This window comes from Cryptomeria japonica, chromosome 2 (genome assembly GCF_030272615.1).
Source record: "Cryptomeria japonica chromosome 2, Sugi_1.0, whole genome shotgun sequence".
In the NCBI taxonomy this organism is placed as follows: Eukaryota; Viridiplantae; Streptophyta; class Pinopsida; order Cupressales; family Cupressaceae; genus Cryptomeria; species Cryptomeria japonica.
This window is the reverse complement of record NC_081406.1, coordinates 139,128,931-139,150,494: the sequence shown is the minus strand read 5'-3', so window position 1 is coordinate 139,150,494 and position 21,564 is coordinate 139,128,931.

Genomic DNA, 21,564 nt, shown 5'->3' with positions numbered 1-21,564 from the left:
TTCAGCAAAGTCACCACCACTTGAGAATCAGATTCACAAATAATCCTTTGCCAACCCAAAAAACAACAACACTTCACAGCATACAAAATGGTGAGAGCCTCCATAACATTATTTGTTTGAAGACCCTTATAAATTGAAAAAATAAAATGAACATCTCCATAACTATCACACCCTACTCCGCCAATGCCAACATGACTAAGATTCCCCCGAGAAGAAGCATCAATATTAATTTTTTTAATTCCATGAGGAGGAGGAATCCAACAACCCTCTCGATTAATCTTCCGTAAAGGACATCTGCATTGGTTCCTCATTATCTGCCTAGCACTCCTCACCTTAGGAGAAGGAACATCTCCCTGAGAAGGAAAATTGAACCTATTTCAAATAACAACCTCTCCAGGATCCACACCTCTAGCAAAGTCACACTTTTCCAAGACAGTCTCACAAAGAGAAAAATAAATTTTCCACCACAAGTTTTGAACAACTATCCTAGCATCATGAAAAATCTTACGGTTCCTCTCCAACCAAATATGTCAAATGATGAAAGCGGGTCCAAGAGTCCAAGTAATTTGAAGAAAATAAGTCTTAACAAGAGGCTTACCCCAGTTGGCCCAAAACTCAGCTAGAGAGGAGACATGCCAACAAGCTTGATTCCACACACCCCACCAGAAGTGCCAAATCTCCCTGGAAAAATAGCACTAAAAGAAAAGATGAGAAACATAGTCCTCACTATTACAACATAGAATGCACATAGAGGGACCAAGAAATCCCACTTGCACAAATTATCCCAAGTAAGACATCGATTTTGAACCACGAACCACATGAAAAAGTTGCACTTGGGCCAAGAAAATTTGTTCCACACACTTTTCCACCAAGGCACCTCTATACCTCCAAATAGTTGTCTATCAAGCTCCAAGTATCTTGTAGCCACAAAATACTTACCAGACGAGTCTCTCCCCTAGGCCAAAATATCTTGCCCCTCTAGAGAGTTGCACTCACGAGAAGCAAGAATTTGAGCCAATTCTTTTTGAGCCTCTGCCAACTCCCCTAGCGATCATTCATAGGAATCCTTCCATCTGTAACCAGCAACCAACCCTAGATTTTGATAGTCTCATGATGTGCTACTATATCCCAACCAATAACAATAAAACTATCACAAAAGGGTTGAAGGTGCAGATAAATGGAGAGAATTGGAGGATTACCATCTCAAGAATCAAGCCAAAAAAGAGCCTCTGAGCCCTTATTACAGATCCAAAAAATCCCACTCATAATAAGATGTGCCCTAGTTTTCAGAGTGTGCCAAATCACAAAGTCTCTGCCCTCCAAATGACACCGAGGAACATCTCAAATAATAACTCCTCATAAATACTTTTGAGTGAGGATGCGAGTCCAAACATGATTATGATTGGTACACCATCACCAATATAATTTGGCTGCAAGAACTTGCCCATTCAAGGTATCAAAACGAAGACCAAGACCCCCCTCTTTCTTGGACCGACACATAGACTCCCACTTAACTAAACTCCACTTAGAAGTATGCAAATTACCACTCCAAAAGAATTGGCATGAGAGAGCTTCAAATTCCTTGAGGAAATACACAGGAGTTGCCTGAACAAAACACTGATGAATAAGAAGAGCCTAGATCCCAGATTGAAGAAAAGTCACCCGAGCAACGTAGATAGCCAACAATGAGTCCAATGATTTTACTTATGACGCAATTTATCCAGCAAGTCCTGCTAGTATGACCCGAGTTGCCTTCCAAACGCTAAAGGGGTACCAAGATAGAGAAAGGAAAAAAAATCAATTATTAGTTTATGATTTAATGTTAAAGAAATTATTTAATTTATGAAAATTAATTTATTAAAATAATAAAATTTATTGAAATTAATTATTAAAGTTATTTAATATATGAAAGTTATTTCATTTATTAAAGTTAAGAAATTTGTTAAAGTTGATATTAAATTATTAATGTTAAATTATTGATTTTAAAATATTAATATTAATTTATTAAATTTATTTATTAACATAATTAAGTTATTAATGTTAAATTATTAAATTATTAATGTTAAAATATTAATATTCAATTATTAAAGGTATTATCCCCCATGCCCTAATGCTTTATTTAACTCGTTGAAAAATACGTTTATGCTTGTATGTTGTTCTCCTTACCTAAAATTGTTTTTAAGCACCACTTTTGAGATACCAGTTTAATTGATGAAGACAACCGAAGATGCTAGTTTCACAATTGTCATTGGTTCCCAATGACTTGAAAATAATTTAACAATGTGAGACAATGGTATAAAGGCATGAGATAGGTTTTGCTTAAAATGTGGAATGTCAATCTTACAATGAAAGCTTATTGACTGATATAAATATATTTTATAATTATTTAAAACAAAAGTTTTATACTAAGATTTAGTTTTTAATCAGAAAAATAAAGTTGTAATTGTAAAGATACATTCTTACAATAAAAGTTTATTGACTGATATAAATATATTTTATAATTATTTAAAACAAAAGTTTTATACTAGTAAAATAAGATTTATTTTTTAATTGTACAGCCTGAGTTGGCCTAATGGTGGAGAATTTGTGCTCTTGAAAGAGAGGTCACAAGTTCAAATCCTATAGGGGGTAGGGTATGTACATCTTATTGCCTTCGGCCTATTACTGATCAAAAAAAAGAAAAAAAGATTTATTTTTTAATCAGAAAAATAAAGTTGTAATTGTAAAGATAGAATAGATAGATCATATTTGTTAATGTAAGGACAAATTTTGTATACTTACTTTAATTTATATTTAGTTTCGTGGAATGATTTAATATAATTGTGTGTTGGTATATGATGTAATTTTGTATGAAGTTAAGTTCATTCTTCACGTGTCCCTATTTCTATACATTCTCACATATTCAATTTTATCTTATTTGTTTCTACCCATTAGAAATTTACACCCTCGTGTCTAGACATCCATTCCCCACCTCAACATTAACTTTTTGTTGTCATAAATCAATCACACTATATGAAACTAAACCCTTAATTTTAAAATTCTAAATTCAAATTTTTAGGTGATACAAAATCATAATAAATCAAGTAACACTAACATTGAAAATGCTATAAAAAAAATCTAAATAACTTATTGTAAAGAAGGAAAGACTTAACTATAAAAAGAAATAAATAAATAAAAAGTAATGATAAAAATTGTAACAAATAAAAAAATGTGGTACAATGGATTGAAATGAACTTGAGAATAATTAACATATTAGTTATAAAGATACAAGGAAGTTAAAGTAGAGCAGGATGGCAATTTAGAGAGATATTTTTCAATAGGCAATGAGTCACCTTCTAATCTAATATTTCATTCAAAAAAACCTTGATACTTTGAAAATGTCTTAGGAAACATTGTGACTAAACTAATTTTGTTTATCTTAAAATAAGATGACATTCTCATATAATAAAGGGTAATCAAACTACGTTTTTAGATATCCTTATAATAAAAATCCATCTACCAAAAACTTAATCAATTTGTTTGAAGGAATGGTTTAGTATAGGATACAATAGTATATCTCATTATGAGATATCAGAAATTTACATGCATGGAGAAAATTTCTAGCAAACATCTTTATACTAATCTAATATTTCATTCAAAAAACCTTGATACTTTGAAAATGTCTTAGGAAACATTGTGACTAAACTAATTTCGTTTATCTTAAAATAAGATGACATTCTCATATAATAAAGGGTAATCAAACTACGTTTTTAGATATCCTTATAATAAAAATCCATCTACCAAAAACTTAATCAATTTGTTTGAAGGAATGGTTTAGTATAGGATACAATAGTACATCTCATTATGAGATATCAGAAATTTACATGCATGGAGAAAATTTCTAGCAAACATCTTTATTTGAAGGTTTTTACAAATGAAGGTAATTTTGAATTATTTTTAAAATAATTCAAAAATACCTTCATTCAAATGTAATTTTGAATGTACATTTTTATTATCTTTGTTAAGTATTATATTTTTTTATCAAAATTTTTATATGATTATTCGTCATTGCATTCTATCTCTCAAGACCATGTTCAACAAAATCCAACATGCACACATGCATTGTACAAAATCCAACCTATCGAGTTGTAACCCATCTCAACATTGAGTTGCCCATATAGCACTATGTGACCTTCAAATGGGTCATGAGGGTTTGCTTGTTGACATGGCCAAGTAGAAAGATAAGTATTTTCATTTTTCTCTTCTTTTTCTAGATATGTAACCTTTATTCAAGATTTATATTTGATTTCTATTCTAGATAAGTATTTATAATAGACTTGAAATCAAGAGATTAAACAATCAAATTTACTTAAGACAACACTTCTATAAATACAAATTGATCTCGATCAAATTTAAAAAATTTCATGGCCAACACCAAATTGAGATTAATGAGATAAATAATATTGGAAGTGTATATATATAATGAAAACCCTAGACAAGATTAAAAATTGGCACACATTTTTTCTCTTTTAAAACATGGTATTAAAAGAGTAAGTACATTCAATGATAACAATACAAAATGTTTTTCAGCAATGTAAATTCTCCTAGATCATAGATCATATATACCACATGGTATCTACAATATTACAATTTGATTACATCATAAAGACCAATAGAGTGTTAAGGTTAATGATACCTAAAGAATACCATAATTGTTTGTCTAGTCATGTAGACTCTTGTCTTTAATTTACCATGTTTCTCATTGCAAGTGCAATACAAACCCTCTAATGTGGACATAATCCCTATCCACCCCTCCAAGCTAATCCTATGGCTCATGGTGAGAGAGTGAACATTCCAAGCATCCTGCAATGCATAGGGATAACTTCCTAAAGACCATAACTCGAGGTGCTCCTACCATTGATAAACTAAGATAATGGTTTCATATTAGGGTATACCATATGAATACTATGAGGGGTCCAATCGGTTATCTACTAATGCTTTATTATAAATTCTATTTCCTACAATCCATCAAATGACTAAGCAAAATAGGACATCCATCACCAACATGTCATTGGCCTCAAGGCCCACATGGTCTTGATGAAGTCCATCCTACTAGATCTATGTGGTACAGTTAACAGTCTGTGGGCACAATATGCTCCTTGACTAGTACCAATCTCAAGTGTATGCTCCTTAACTACTATCAATATCAAGCATACACCTCTTGACTACTATCAATCTTGAGCATTGATAAACTTATCTTTAAATAGGTCATAGGATTTCCATCAATGATCACCTCAAATAGAGAAGGGTAGCCTATGTATTAGAGTATACAACCTCTACTGATGACCTCATAGGGCCCTTACTCCATCCATAGCCAAAAAGTTAGTGCATGTACTATACTTAGCACTATAACTAGAAGAGAGGTTCCTAATTCAAAATAATTATTTTTCAACCCAACCACCTTTATGGTTCAACTACCCATTCTAGTGTTTGAAAGGAATGAGGAGTTCAAATCCATTCATTCTTGAGTTGTTATGGTTGTTAATCAACCAAGAGGAAATAACAATTCATTCCTAGCAAAACTCAATGAGGTAGTCAACTCACTACGCATCTAATGAACTGATAGATAACTTGAAGTTTGTTCTAGAAGTACAGTATATAGTTGTTTCAATATTTTTGGATATGGCAAGTTGACTACAACTTTTATCTTTGTAGGATCCGCCTCTATACCTCTCCTTAATGTAGACGTCTAAAATTAATTAAATTAAATATTTAATTAATTTATCCTTACTACATAATTAATTTATCCATTTAAGCTTCTCAGTATTAATTAAATTTAATTAATCTTGTCACTATAGTCTAGATAATTGATTTATTTAATAAATTAATTATTCCTTATTCCTCTAACTTCCCTCAATTAATTATTTCTTCTAAAATTCCCTTTAGTTAATTAATTCAAATTAATTAACTAAATCATGCGATTCCTACAAATCACTCTCCCTAATTCTTCATTAAGCTAATTAATTCTTCTAGAAGGCCCACTTGGCATTATTTCCTAATTTTTAATCCCTCCACTCATTCTCTCTCCTCTTGTCAAATCCTCTTACAAATCCCACTTTTCTTTTAATCTTTCATTAACCCACCTAATCACCCTTCTCTAATCATATGCTAGTGGTCAGTCCCCATGATTAGCCACCAACTCAACCAATAGCCATAAATGGCTAAGTCCTCTTGTCCCCTCCTCACCTTCCAACCTTAAATGCACCTAATTGGGTCATTTCAAGGATTTCAAAATCTCACATTCTCCCATGTTTCTCACCTTCCCAAGGAATTTTTAATTCCTTTTCCCATTTCCTTTCCCCATTTCCTTTCCCCATGCAATCCATTATTTGTAATTTCTTTAATTCCCTTGTCCTCTCTCCAAGGAATTTTTAATAACTTTTGTTCCCCCAAGGTACTTGAGGATATCTTCCCCATGCACCTTGTGGAGTGTGGAGACAAGAAATGCCTTTATGGAAAATCTCTTGGTCTCCACACCATGTCCTATCATGTCCTCTCAATCCATGTGCATCCTCTTCTTCAATCTACACCCTTCATCATCTTTTAATCTGAATCATCCTTTTATCTCCCTTCCAATCTATAAATTGGGGTCTCCTCCCCTTCATATCTCATCTCATATTCATGCAATCTTATGTTGTCATTATAGCTTTAGAATTCTCATTTGTGCATCCATACTATAGTCAATTGAGCATCCATAATCACTTAGTACTCTTAGCAATCCACTTCCTCCATTCATCTTGGATCCATCATTCCACCACTTAGCCATTTGTTGTGCATTTGGAGAGCATTCCACATCAATCAAGAAGGGAAAATCAAACCAAGTGGAGCACAAGGGCACATCTTCCACTTCATCAAGCCCAATCCGAAGGAGAAGGTAAAATAGTGAGGTATAATGGTTTGTTTTATGTTTTAATTGATTTGTTTGCATATTAACCATTGAATCTTGTCTTTCTACTTTTCCCTTGCTTCTTCATTTTGGCACACCCGATGGGACCCACGTCCCTTTTTACTTACCACTTCTTTGAGTTTTTTTGTGGTTTTAGCTCGAAGGTTGCCACTTTAGTGTTTTCACTTGCTAATCAGTGTATCTGCTTCGCTGCTTCAACATATCCGTAAAAGATTTAACACATCCATTTAAATTTGAAATTCTTAATTCACCTTTTTGTAGGTTTTGGGGAATCAACGCATGTGGTTGCGCTTCGACATTTCTACCTAGTGTTTGTTGACACTTATTTCTTAGCTTAAATTCTCATTTTCTTACGTTCTTATAATTTGCAAAACACAAAAACATCAAAAAAGGAATCTAAAAGAACAAAAACCAATTTTAGGGTACTTTGCTTTTAGTTTTTTATCAGATTTTTTAGGTAATCTAGTTAGTGTTTCGATTTTTCTGGTGGATTGGTGCCTGCGCAGATGCATCCACATTTGCGCTCTGCTTTAATGTCTCCCTAAAGTAAAAATCCCATCCATTTTTAAATTCAAAATTTAAATTTTCAAATTTCAACTAACCCTGTGTGCATTTAATTTTCTATGTTTTGACGCCTACGCATATGCTTTGACGTATGTGCTAGGAATTGACATATGCACTGTAGGTAAAATTTGCATTCAGGTTTTTAAAATTTTGCAATTCCTGTTTTATGTCTGGTAGTGCACGCAAGCTCCTTTGACATATGTGTAGACGCTTCAACGTTTGCGCCTATGATTTAGCGCCTGCATTGTAACCTTAGGTTTTTTGGGTTACTGATCAAATTTGAGTTTTGTAGAATTATTTCATTTTTCCAAGGCATAATTCTAAACTACTAATTGTTTTCCTACAACATGCTTGTCCAAGACATTGCTTTCCACTAGATTAGATTGTTTTGTTCATAATTTAGTTAGAAAATTTTGAACATGTGGGACTAAAATGAACATGTGTCTTATTTGTTTGGTGTGCTTGCACACTCAGTGTTGGGTGGACCCATCATTGCACTCAAGTATCCTCTCCTCTCGCCTTCGTGGACCTTGGGTATAAGAGAAAGACTGATCAACAACACCCTCTTTTTTTTATTTTTGTAGAGAGGGTTACTCTTGATTGGGGATTTCATCACCTCACCAGGGTAGTTTGAATTGGGACATGTCAAGGATATCAACTCTCTCAGCGCGATCTCGTGTGGGTTTTCCTGAGCTACTATATAAATAAGTTGGTCAAGCGACTGAGGTGCTGAGTGAATTCAACATATGTGGGAGTGGGAGCCCTCCCTGCACTGATAATCTCAATTAGAGCCTTAAGTGGCTTGCTTTGAGAATCCATCATTGGATTGGTGATCCCTCAAAAACTACACTAGACACCATTTTTAGTAGCCAAAATCCTATGTTTGATAATGTAAGGGATGCAAATTGTACCCCGAAGTTACCTCTCTTGTACCCTCTTAGGATGAAACATGAATTCTCCATATTATAGATCCTTGGATCTTTGGGCTAAGAGAATCTGGTATGCCCGAGAAGTGAGTTTGCTGTAAGGGGGAGCCAGTGCTACCAGAGTCACTATCTATCTGCCTGAGTGAGGTATCGCTCGTGCGAGAGGCCTATCAAGTGCTTTCCACTTTCCAGCCTTAGGTTGTATGTATTCAAGTGTGTCTTCATTTGTGCAAAACTCGTAAAAATCTATTTGGGCTAATCTAGGCCCCCTCACTTTCACGCTCTATTATTGAAGCATTGCACTTGGCCAATGTGTATACTTTTCTTGATGTATTCTTGCCAAGAGTAGTTGATAATCAACCACCTTCAAAAAAAAATCCAGAAATTTGATAACCTTCAATTTCCAAACTTTCACAAATTTCCCTTCACACATCACATCACCAAGTCCCTCAAGCATCCCAAAAATTCCTTGCATCATCAAGTCAAGAAGAAGAAGCCTAGTCAAAAACAACTCCTCAAGTGTCGAAAGTTCTTGTATGTCAATCGTAAACTCTTGCTTAAGCATAGAAACTTCTTGCATAGGTTTCATGATTACCTCCATGGCTATGAAAATAAGTTTGATGAAGAGTCATTAAGAACCCGAGCTTTCCAACAACAAGACGCCTTATCCCCATCACCTATTGAGTCATCCTAGGGAGACCTTTCCCTTTCACCACACTTATTTTCTATAATCAATCTCCTTTTATCACACATTCATCATCCAATCATCCTCTAAGGACTTATCATAATCAAAATCAATCAATCATCATCCTTGATCAAACAATCATCTCCAATCCCAATTAAATAGTCAATCTAATGAACCTCATCCAAAGGTTCACATCTTTGTGAAAGTTAATTTAGACCTCATCCTAAATAAATCATCATTTGGATTTTGCACTTGGGGAAGAATCTACCCCAAGTACCCTTTCTTAATTATTTGGGTTGATCAAACCCTAATCCTCTTGCCTTCTTTTTGCTTGGGAACACAAGCTCGTCCCACATAAGAGAAGGCCTAATCAATTGATCCTAATACTAAGTTCTAAATTATTCTTAACCTATGTGTCACCTTGTTTGTGGTTCACATTAATCCCACATCTTCTAAGGTGTCATTCTAATCCAATCAATCTTGTCCTAATCAAAGGACTCCATCAAAATCAATTTCAATCCAAATTAAATTAACATCAAAATTTTCTAAGTCCAATCATCACTTCCTCTCAAATCTCTCATCAATCTTCACCTCCTAAGGTCACCCGTGTATGGTCTTAACTTGATCACAAAAGGAAAAGATGGCTGCCCAAGGAAACAATGATAGTGTGCCCGAGTATAGAGACCCCTTCATTCAAGATCCTCAACCCGAAGAGGAGAAACTTGTTGACCAACCCAACCTCTCTCCACATGTCCAATCCTTCATCAACAACCCTTATAATCAAGACATGATGGATAAATTTTTCAAACATGATGCCAATAGGATTGTAGCCAAATTCATTTCCCAAGGGGCATGCTTGCCCCTCGACTTTGACAGATCCATCCTTGATAGGCCACCGCAAGGTGACCTTGTGAACAATTCCATCCTTGATCCTCTTCTCCATCCTCAACCCACAATGTCTGCACCCACCATATCTGTACCCACAACTTCTACACCTATAACCATATTTCCTCAACATCATATTCCTCCTCACATTTCCAACCCACTAGGTTCATTTGTCCCTCTCCACAACATGGCTAATTACATCAACATGAGCTTACCTTCCATTACTATAGTTCGAGGATCACAAGCTCCCCACATCTCCCAACCTTCTCATTCTTCATATCAATACATTGGTGGTGGTGGCCCCTCCTCATATCTCATCAAATCCCTCCACACAACATAAATTATTATAATGTCCAACCTGATCTCATGAAGGAGATTCAAGACATGAAGGACCTCATCAAAAACCTCAAGGAAGGGACAAACAAAAGAACTTATTCTTTTGAGGAAATATGTCCATGTCCTTATGACCCATCCATTTCCATTGATCCATATCCACCTGGTTTCGAGATGCCCAAGTTCAAAAAATACAAAGGCGAGGGTGATCCTAGACATCATGTTTGTGAATTTTATATCCTATGCCAAGAGGTTGCCTATAGTGACACATATCTTAGAAGGATTTTCCCAAAAAAAATTACAGAAGAAGCTCACCTGGTTCTCCGCTTTGCCCCAAGGCTCCATCACATTATTCCTTGACTTGGTCAAAAAATTTATGGACCATTACACCTACAACATTGAGAATGATGCTTCTATGATAGACCTGTGCAATACAAAGTAGAGGCTTGGAGAAACCTTCGCTAGTTTTATTCAAAGATGGTGACATCTCATCAAAAGATTCACTTGGAAGATACCAGAGCCAAACTAGGTTGAATTATTTCAATGCAACTTGATACCAGAGTTGTCCAAACCATTGACTTGTCAATACATGACCTCCTTTAAGGAAATTTCCAAGAAGGGTATAGCTTTAGAGCGTGTGCTCTTAGAGGATGGAACTATAAAACCTTATTAGAATTCTAATAAAAAAATTTCGTCTTATAATGACAATCCCAAATTCTAGTCTAAGAATAGAAATGTTATCAATGATGGGGTCACTAACACCGAGAATGTCCAAACAGTTGCCGCACCATCCAAGCCCGCCACCACCAATATTTTCTTCAACAATCGATCTAATCATCGCAACCAATCCGACACTCAATCACAAACTCACAACACCAATTATGTCCAAGGTCTCCCTCCCCGACCCAACAACCAATGTGAGCACACCCTGCTAGATGAGCCCATTAAGGTTATTTTCCAAAAGCTTGTTAAGGTTGGTGTCATTGTCTTCTTGATGACATGCCCTTTTGATCCTAATCAACCTAAGCCCCGATGGTACAATGAGAATGAATACTATGACTACCATCATATCATTGGTCATTACACACGTAAGTGCATGGAACTCAAGAACTATATTTAGGACCTTATTGAGAAGGGCACTGATATTGAGGTTGATGTTGCAAAACTTGGTAACTCCAATGATAAGCTTAAAATGTACTAGGACCCATTCCCCAAACATTGGAAGGACAAGGCTTCATCATCTAACAATGTTAATTATGACTACACCAATTATGTCTTCAAATTTTATTCCCTGGTAGGTCACATAGAACCCGCCCATACCCATGTGAATACCATCACAATATGAGGAGTAAACCCTCCTCCTAGACCCAGAGTCACCATCCAAGGTGCTCCGCAATCATCTATGCAAACTTCCCAAGCCAAGATAGTTATCTAAGGAGATACACCATCAAATGATTGCAATGTGACCACCCATCGAGGGAGAGTAACTGTTCAAGGAGCTCCTCCTCCACAGCCTCCTATGTCATCCACCCACTAATATGATCACCTTGGGAAAATTCCTACATAGATCTTCATACTAGAGCTCCTCAAAACATCCCCTGTCCATACATAGATCCTTGAACAAGCTCTTCTAGAGTTTTGCATCCTTGATAACATCAACACAACCCAATTTTAATCTCTCATCGAAAACCTTGTTGCCCAACACAATCTTGTTTTTACATCTAAGGACGCACCTATCGATTACCCATCTCACACTAAACCTCTCCACATTGAAGCCCTTGTACATAAACATAAGTTTAAGCGAGTCCTTATAGATGGTGGATCTGGTTTGAATTTATGTACATAAAAGTTAATCAAACAACTGTGGATCTTTGAGGACCTGGTTGATCCATCTGGGGAGATCATCATAAAAGCATATGACGATGTAGAGAGAGTCTCCAAAGGTACAATCACATTGCCTCTTCAAGTTGGCCTAGTTGTTGTGGAAACAACTTGTCAAGTTTTGGACCTTGAACTCCCCTATAACGTCCTCCTTGGCTGACTAGGGATACACTCCATTCAAGCCGTCCCCTCCACCTACCATCAATTCCTTAAATTCTCATTCAATTGAAGATTAATTACCATCCGTGCAGACCCAAAACCCTTTGAGTATTGCAAATTGGTTGAAGGAAAGAACCCCTTGTTGCCAATTGACACTCATCCGTTGGATATTGATGCATGGATAATGGTCTAGGGCTATCATTGATGGTGAGCCTCCAAGGGTTGCAACCCTTATTGTAATTGAGTTGTAAGCTCTAGGTAATGTGCCTGAATGCAAAGTACATTCCCCTTTTGTAATATTGTTTTTCTACTAGCCATAGTGGAATAATACTGTGGGTTGAAATCCCACCGTGGTTTTTCCCATTTGGGTTTCCACATAAAAAATCCTAATGTTATGATCTTGTGGTTTCTTATCTTGTGTTTATGCACTTTACTTTCTTACATATGCTTCTAGTGGTTTCAAAATAAGTCAGAAATTTTATTTTTCAATAGATCACTGATTCACCCCCCCCCCCTCAATGATCCTTAATTCCAACAATTGGTATCATAGCCTAGTTCCTCCGAGGAAGCCTAACCATTTGAGGAAGGTTCGAGAGATTGAATCAATGGACTCTGATTTTCAGAGACAACTTTGTGTGACACTTGAGGATCTTGATGCAGTAAGAAATGAGATACAATCCTTAAAGAGAAACTTGAATGCAGCAGAAGGCTTCACTAATGATTTGAAAGATCAGGTCAACACTTCAAGAGACAAGAGGAAAGAGATGATGGAAAAACTGAAGGAGAGAGAAGATCAAAGCATGGAAAATCAGGACAAAATGTTGTATTGAAGAATGAGATACAATCCATTGTGATGAAGCTGACTAAGGAGATTGAAGACCAAAAGAAGAATGAAGAGAATTTGACTCAATCATTGAAGGACAATGCAGATGAATACTTTAGGCTTACCTATGAGTATGATCAGTTGAAGCTGGAGTTAACACAATCAAAGAATAATGGTCAAGAACTTGAGAGACAGATTGTTACCCTAAGAGATGAACTTGCTACTGCAAATGAATACAAAGACAAATTAAATACTATCTCAGTATGGCTTGATGAGATGCTGGAAAGTCGTAGACATGGAAAGGACATGTGAGGACTTGGATTTGAGAAAGGTGAATCCTTCGGATCTAAACAAGTCAATGCAAAACTTAATCATAAGAAGAGAAAGAATCCTCTGGTAAGACAACCTAATGCTCATAAATTCAATGGTAGATGTTTTACTTGCAATAAATTTGGTCATAAGGTGAATCAATGTAGAAATGGGATGAATAATATGAACAATGGTCCTATCTTTACCAGTCAGTGTTTCATATGCAATAATTTTGATCACAAGTCAAACATGTGCAAAACAGTAATGAATAATTTTCAGAATAAGAGATGTTATGCTTGTGGGATATTTGGACATATCTCTAACCAATGGAGGATAAGAAGAAATCAGATTAATTTCAAGTCTATGCAGAGAAATGTTGTTTGTCATACATGCAACAAAATCTATCACATTGCAAAGTATTATAGAAGCCAGAATAATGATCCGGTAAACAAAGACAAATCGTATGAGAAAGGCAAAGAGAAGACAGAAGAGATAGGAGACAATCATGAGAAGATGTTGGTTAGAAAAGATGAATCCAAGACATGTAGTGGATGTGCACTTGAATCTGGTGTAGGATCTTCATTCGATAACTAAGGCTTTTGGCCTTAGGGGGTGGCATTTTCATGCAAAATCTTGCAGAACCCCCTTGAGAGATTTGTGATCAATCGTGGTTGATTTCAGATGATTATCTGGAACTCTTCATGACAATCTTTGAATCTGGTTGAATGGATTATGCTGAACAGGGCATCCGATAACCGGTTGAACCTTACCAGTGCATTTATGTCAACTTAAAATTAGGGTTTGCGAGGTTAAAAAGGGATAATGTGAATCACTTCTCACATTGCGAGCGAAGAGTTGAAGCAGCAAAGTGAGGCAAACTAGTTTCCAAGGCGATTAAAAGGTTTGAGGTGATATGACAAAGGTTATTGTACATCCGTCTGGAATAAGAGGTATTTATAGAAGCATATTCTGAACCCTAAGTTACTTGAAATCACATCTTCTTTTGTTAACATGCCTTTGGCAGTTGAGGTTTTTGAAAGAGCAAGGCCCTAATTCAAGAAACATCCATTTAAATCAATAGAGGACAATCCCAACGGTGCTTTCTCGTCAGTACCATATGGAGTTCTGCATGTAGATGATGTGAGAGCTTATATTCATTGCAACATTGAGGAAACTGGAAAAGAATCAATCCTAGCACTTTATAACACTCACCTCCGGGATAGAGATGGAAATATCAAATCAGAATATGTTCGGTTGCAGAGGAAGGGTTTCATGCAATTTGTTCACTTCTTGTTGTTCGATGAAGATGAGTGGGTGAGATACATTCTAAGCCATGTGCATGATGATTTTATTTGTCTGGACAAACCATACAAGATAACTAAGCAAGCCATCCATGCAGTCACTTGCCTAAATCAAACTGGTGACAAACCTAATTTGAGGAAGGTAATGAACCCTATCATCACTAAGTTAACCGGTGTGCAATTTGATAACAAATATATGATAATTGATGATATCTTGGAGCATGATGTGAGATTTGCATCCATGATCATCAGATATAAATTTTACTAGTCTAGTAGACTAAATTATATTTCTGGTACAACAATTTATGCAACTTATCAGATGGTGAAAGAAGATGTGCAGTAAGATCTATGTTCAGTTCTTCTTGAAGAGCTTCTCAGCAATTTAAAGAAGATTAAATCAGATAAGAAGAATGTTTTTAAATTTGGTTCTCTAATCAATTGTCTTGCACTCTATTTCATGAATGAGATCCTCAAAATAGGGAGACTTCAATGGGCATTTGACTTACCAGTGGCCATCCAAATTAAGCAAGACATGTAGAGATTGGGAAATAGGGAGGATTAGACTGCTGCCCTGTGGAGCTTTTTCAAAATCTTCCAAGGCAAAATGAAGGATAGGGAAAGGATTCCTAAGAAAGTGGTGGAGAAATCTGAAAAAACTATCTGCTTCATGGTTGATAAGGACCAATGTCATATGGAGGTTGTAGAGCCTAGGATAGTCTATATTTTGCCAATGGGTTATGAGGTTGATGTGCAAATACTTGAGGTCTATGCTCAACACCTTCTGACCAAACTGGTGGATCCAAATGAACCAAAATTTGGTACCTTCAAGGAGAAGTATTTGGAGCTTCATAAGAAGTTTACCCAACTGACAAGAAAAATAAAAGTATCCAAAATGGTTGAGGAAGTGGTTGTGCAGATGGGATTCACTACAGAGGCAATCAAGAAATCAAGGGAGAAGGTGACACAAATAGAAGAATCACGAAAGATTAAGACTGAACCGGTCCCCTCCAAGGCAAATCATAAGGAGACCAAGTTTGCCCCTGCTCTGGTAAAACCTTCTGCAACACAAAGCTCATCTGACAAAGGAGTTATGAAGCAAAAAGAAAAACCAAAGAGGACATATGTAGTTATATCCCATGTTGCTTCTGAGACTGAGTCTGATGGGGAAGTAGAGAAAGAAAAGATGAAAGGTGATTTTTTTAGAGTAATCAGGAAACCTCAGTCCGATGGAGCTCAACTTCTAACCAACGAGATCAAAAGAGGAAGGAGGATAAGAACATAATTTGATAAGGACCTTGAATCTGGCAAGGTAGAGGGTAAATATACCTTTATTCCTCTGTTAACTGTAAAAGAACTAACTAATGAAATTGTTAAGGGTGGTAATCTTAAGAATATCAGTGTATACTATGATGACTTTGATGAAAATGAGCAAAGGGAAGGTGAGGAAGTTGTGTTTCATCTGTATAACTTCAGCAAGTCGTTAATTGAGCTAGAACGCAGTATTCCCAAAGCTTTTTATAATATTCTTGATGTTAGGTGGCTAACATCAAGAAGATTAGATAAAGAAAAGAAAGAGAGAGAATTGATAAACATAAGTGCTTGCATATCTCAAGAAGAGGTTGATAGACTTATGGAGTTGGCCAACCGGAAGGAATTCATAAGTAAAAATAGAGTGAACAAGCTTATGGTTACCAGGGTTGAAGAAGTGAGGAAAGAAACAAAAGTAATATGGAGAAAGTTTCTAAAGAACAATTAGGTCCCAACCAATGAAGATGAATCTCAGAAGGATGACACCTCTCATCCGACAGACCAGAGCCATTCAACCCTCGATGCTAGAGATAGTAAAATTCCTCCAGATGTAGTGGAGATGAAGGGTGAAGAGGCTCAAGAGACTCCCAAGGATGTTACTACACCAAGTGGCAACACCGATGCACATGTAAAGGATAAAGAATTTTTTTTTACTTAGCAACAACCGGATGCAGGAAAACAACAGGCAGAGAAGGATAAGGCACATGAGAAGGGAGAGCATGTAACCATCAATGTCTAGATTGTCCTGATAATTGACACTCCTAAGGACAAAGGGAAAATAATTCTTCTGCAGATATCTATTAATTTTGATAAACCTATTGATATCAGACATATGTCCCCAATAGAAAGGCTAATGGTAGTTGCAGCAATCTAGGCTCAAGCTTGTCAAGACTTAGTAAATTCGGAGAATGAAGACAAGAAGTTAATTGAGATGTCTGTAGGTATTCTGTAGAAGGTGGTACCGGAAGTACAACTAGATCCCAATTCTAACCCCTTTGATAAATTATTATAGTTGATTAATAATGTAATTACCAACTTTGAATCACTAGAGAAGTCTACCAACAAGCGAGTAATAGACAGATTTAAGGAGGTTCACATGCAAACATTTCAGAAGATGATAGAGGATGATAGAGTGAGACTGAACAAGAGTTTGCAAACAATCTCAAAAGTTTTGACTAAAGGTGGTAAGATATATAAGTCTTGTCTTATTTTGTCCAAATTCATAGTTGATATAAATAAGCAGATTGGTATTTGTCAAGGTAAGCTAGCTGGAATTTCATAGTCTCTTGGCTCAAATATAGCCCTAACCAGCAGCATAAAAGGGCAAGTAATAGCTCTAAATGATCAAATCTCGAGCCTTTATGCAAGTAAAGACAAAATTTGGAGGAGAGTTGGTGAACTCTGGAACCTGATTGCCCCTTGGATGGACACCATGTTAAGTAACAAATTAGATTGTATGAAAGTTATGGCACAACCTCTTCTGACTGAATTAAAGGACGTGGAGATTCATGCCTATGTTTTTAGTGCATTCATCACAATTTTGGACAACTTGAAGAGTGGGTGGGATACTCACATAGGATTTTTTAAGATCATTTTTGCAAATATCTTCAAATATGTCTAGTATATCCGGTATACACTCTTGTACATAAGTTTTTGAGGAGCACCCATCTTTGGCATTACTATCAAAGGGGGAGAGTAGAGTAAAAAATATACATAAGGATGCAATTTTTTGGGTTGATAGATTGCTACAAGATTTTGAGTTTTTGATCTAAGGGGGAGCCTTAGAAATTTTGATCTCGTGTACAAGTTTTAACACTTAGTCATTTTTCATGAGTGTTGCCATTAATGCCAAAAGGGGAGATTTTTGGCAATTGACACTCATCTGGTGGATATTGATGCATGGATAATGGTCTAGGGTTGTCATTGATGGAAACTCTCCTTGAAGATCTTATCCAGTAATCACATATTTTGATATCCAGAAGTTATTATGGTCCGGTAATTAGTAATCTAGCTCTGGTAATTCAGGCTAAACATTGGAGTTTTGGTCTGAAAGCTTTCCGATGATTGTCATGGTGAGATTCGCGTATGTGGTGATAGGGTCGACTTGTGGAAGTAATTTTGACATCATTTGGTGGATCCACATATGTTTTGGTGATCTGGTTCAAGCCAACTCATGATTACATAGTACACTACATGCCAACTTGATAAGTGTTTATTTTGTGATTGCGGATATATAAGACCAGTGTAGAAGAATTTTTTGGTGAATGTGTGAAGTTATATGAGCAATTTGTGATCAAGAAATCCTTTTGGCACTGTTTCACATGCACATCCTTTATCTGGTAGCTGTCTGAGACAGAAGATAGAGCAAAGTAGCAGAGGTGGTACAATCAGACTTTGTGCACTTAACTGGAACTCATCTAGGTATTGTTTGATGCTATTTTGGAGTTCAATAAGTGTAATTCATCATTGTAAAAGACTTGTAAGGCAATGAGCCTTTTGAGGTTGCATCCCTTATTGTAATTGAATTGTAAGCTCTAGGCAGTGTGCCTGAATGCAAAGTGCATTCCCCTTTTGTAATATTATTTTTCTACTGGCCATAGTGGAATAATATTGTGGGTTCAAATCCCACTATGGTTTTTCCCATTTGGGTTTCCATGTAAAAATCCTATTGTTATGGTCTTGTGGTTGTTTATCTTGTGTTTCTGCACTTTACTTTCTTACATATGCTTTTGGTGGTTTTAGAATAAATAAAAAAATATATTTATCAATAGATCATTGATTCACCCCCCTCTCAGTGATCCTTTATTCCAGCATCCCTACCATTTTCCACTCAATAGGCATTCTCTGGTTCCCACATCTCACCCATCTAATATTTGCATCCACCTCATCCAAACCTAAGAAAAAGGTCACAATCATTGATAATGGTTGTGGAGAGTATACCCTCCAAAATGCTCTTTATGTGGGTCAACTCCCACCTTCTCTTAATTCATATGGAAAACCAAGGGAAATCAAGAAACAAGAAAAAACCCATTATCAAATGCAAAGAAAACTACCTTCAAAAAATGGGGCCCACTTGATGAGGAAAGGTTAGAAACATATGTCACTTCTTGGTTATACCGAGAAGAAGATGAAGAACCGACAGAAATCCCCAAACAAATGTATTTGAAAGAATCTTCCATAGCAGATAAGGTGGGCTACAAAGGACATTATCTTGGACCAGAAGAAAAAGGCATAAATGCACCCATCTCTCCAATCTCTTATAAGTACAATAGAGGCTTGAGTTTCTCTCCAAAACCTAAGATCACTATCGCTAGTGTCCAACCAGACCTTCCTGATGAAGTCGAAGATTCGATGAAGATGAGTTCCACAAAATGCCTTTTGAATACCTCGACGACATATTTAATGACACCCATATAAACACTATCACCCCTATCACCCCTTCCAATTCATATGAACTTAAACTTGTCCACCCTGAACTTATTGACAAGGACCAACAAGGAACACTTGTTATAGACATCTGCATCAATGATGATTCTCTTATAGCATTTCTTAACATGCAAAACCTTGTGGACCACACATCTATCAATTGAATTTAGCTTCATCCAGAAGCTTACTTTGGTAGTCAGGTCAACTCCCTCAGTCGCAAAAGTAGGAACAAAATGAAAAATCAGAAGTCCCCTGGCGAAAACCTCTCTAAGGCACCTTTAGACATAGAAAAAGTAAAACTAAAGGACGCATCTTCAAGTGAAAACTTAAATCAAGCATTTGAAGATGAGGTAATTGACCTCCCTACCATGGCTCCCCCACAATAGGAAAATTCCCCTCTACTCATTTAGGAAACTGACACAATCAACATGGGCACAAAAGAAACACCAAATAATGTACCATCGCCAAGTCACTCGCTGATCAAGAGAAGTAGAACTTTATAAGCTTTCTTAAAGAAACACAAATCAATTTTCCCTGGTCATATGCTAACATATTGGACCTTGATCCTGACTTGGTGGTACACAATCTCATAGTTTGTCCAAATGCCAAACCTATTAAGCAAAAATTATGCAAGATGCATCCTCAAATCGCCCTCCTAGTTAAAGCAGAGTTGCAGAAGATGTTGGATGCCAGCTTCATTAAGCCCATTGATTATCTTGAATGGGTCTCCAACATTGTACCTATTGGAAATCCTGCTAGGGGCAATAGAATATGTATAGACTTATGAGACTTGAACAAGGCATGACCTAAAGATGACTTTCATTTTCCTAATATAGATATGATCATGGACTTGACAACAGGGCATGAGATGCTCTTCCTCATGGATGGATTTTCTAGCTACAACCAGATCAGGATGGCAGAAGAAGACCAACACAAAACTACATTCACAAAACCATGGGGTACATTCTGTTACCAAGTCATGCCCTTTGGACTAAAAAACATAGGAGCAACCTACCAAAGAGTGATGACTATAATCTTTCATGACCTGCTACACAAAATAATGGAAGATTGTGTTGATGACCTCCTTGGGAAGTCTAAGACAAGAGATGAGCATATCCTAGTCCTAAGGCAAATCTTTGAAAGACTTGAAAAGTACAAGCTATGCTTAAAACCCAAGAAATGTGTCTTTGGTGTCACATCTAGAAAAATTCTTGGCTTCATAGCTTCTCAAAGAGGTGTAGAAGTGGATCCTGCCAAGGTGAAAGCTATTATGGAAATGCCTCCCTTGAGGACTCTAAGGTAGTTATGCAGTCTCCAAGTCAAGATTCAATCTATCAGAAGATTTATTGCACAACTAGCTGACAAGTGCTACCCATTTGTACACCTCCTCAGAAAGGATACAAAATTCAAATGGGATTGTTTGTGTCAAAAGGATTTTGAAAAGTTAAAAGAATACCTAGCTTCACCACCAGTTCTTATGCATCCTATTCTAGGACAGTCGCTCCTCCTATACATATCAACAACTAGAGTGGCACTGGGGACATTATTGGCACAAACAAATGATCGAGGTAAAGAGCATGCTACATATTACATCGGCCGCACTCTAGTAGTGTACAAGCTCAATTATACCCCCATTGAAAGAGCTTGCCTTGCTCTTCAACACACAGAAGCTCCACTAGTACATGCTCAACCATAAGACAAAATTGATTGCAAAGATTGACCCCTTGAAGTACCTACTATCAAAAGATGCTCTCATAGGAAGAACCACAAAATGGGTCATGCTTTAAACTGAATTTGACATCGAGTATGTAGACAAAAAAGAAATCAAGGGACAAGTAATCGTAGATCAATTGAGTGATGCTCCATTACAAGGGGATCATCCTCTCATCACATAATTCACTGATGATTCCATAATTACTGACAACACATCATCTAAATGGTGGTTATACTTTGATGGCTCTTGGGAAGAATGGATTGGGGGGTAGGAATCCTACTAGTCACACCTCAAGGAGACTGCA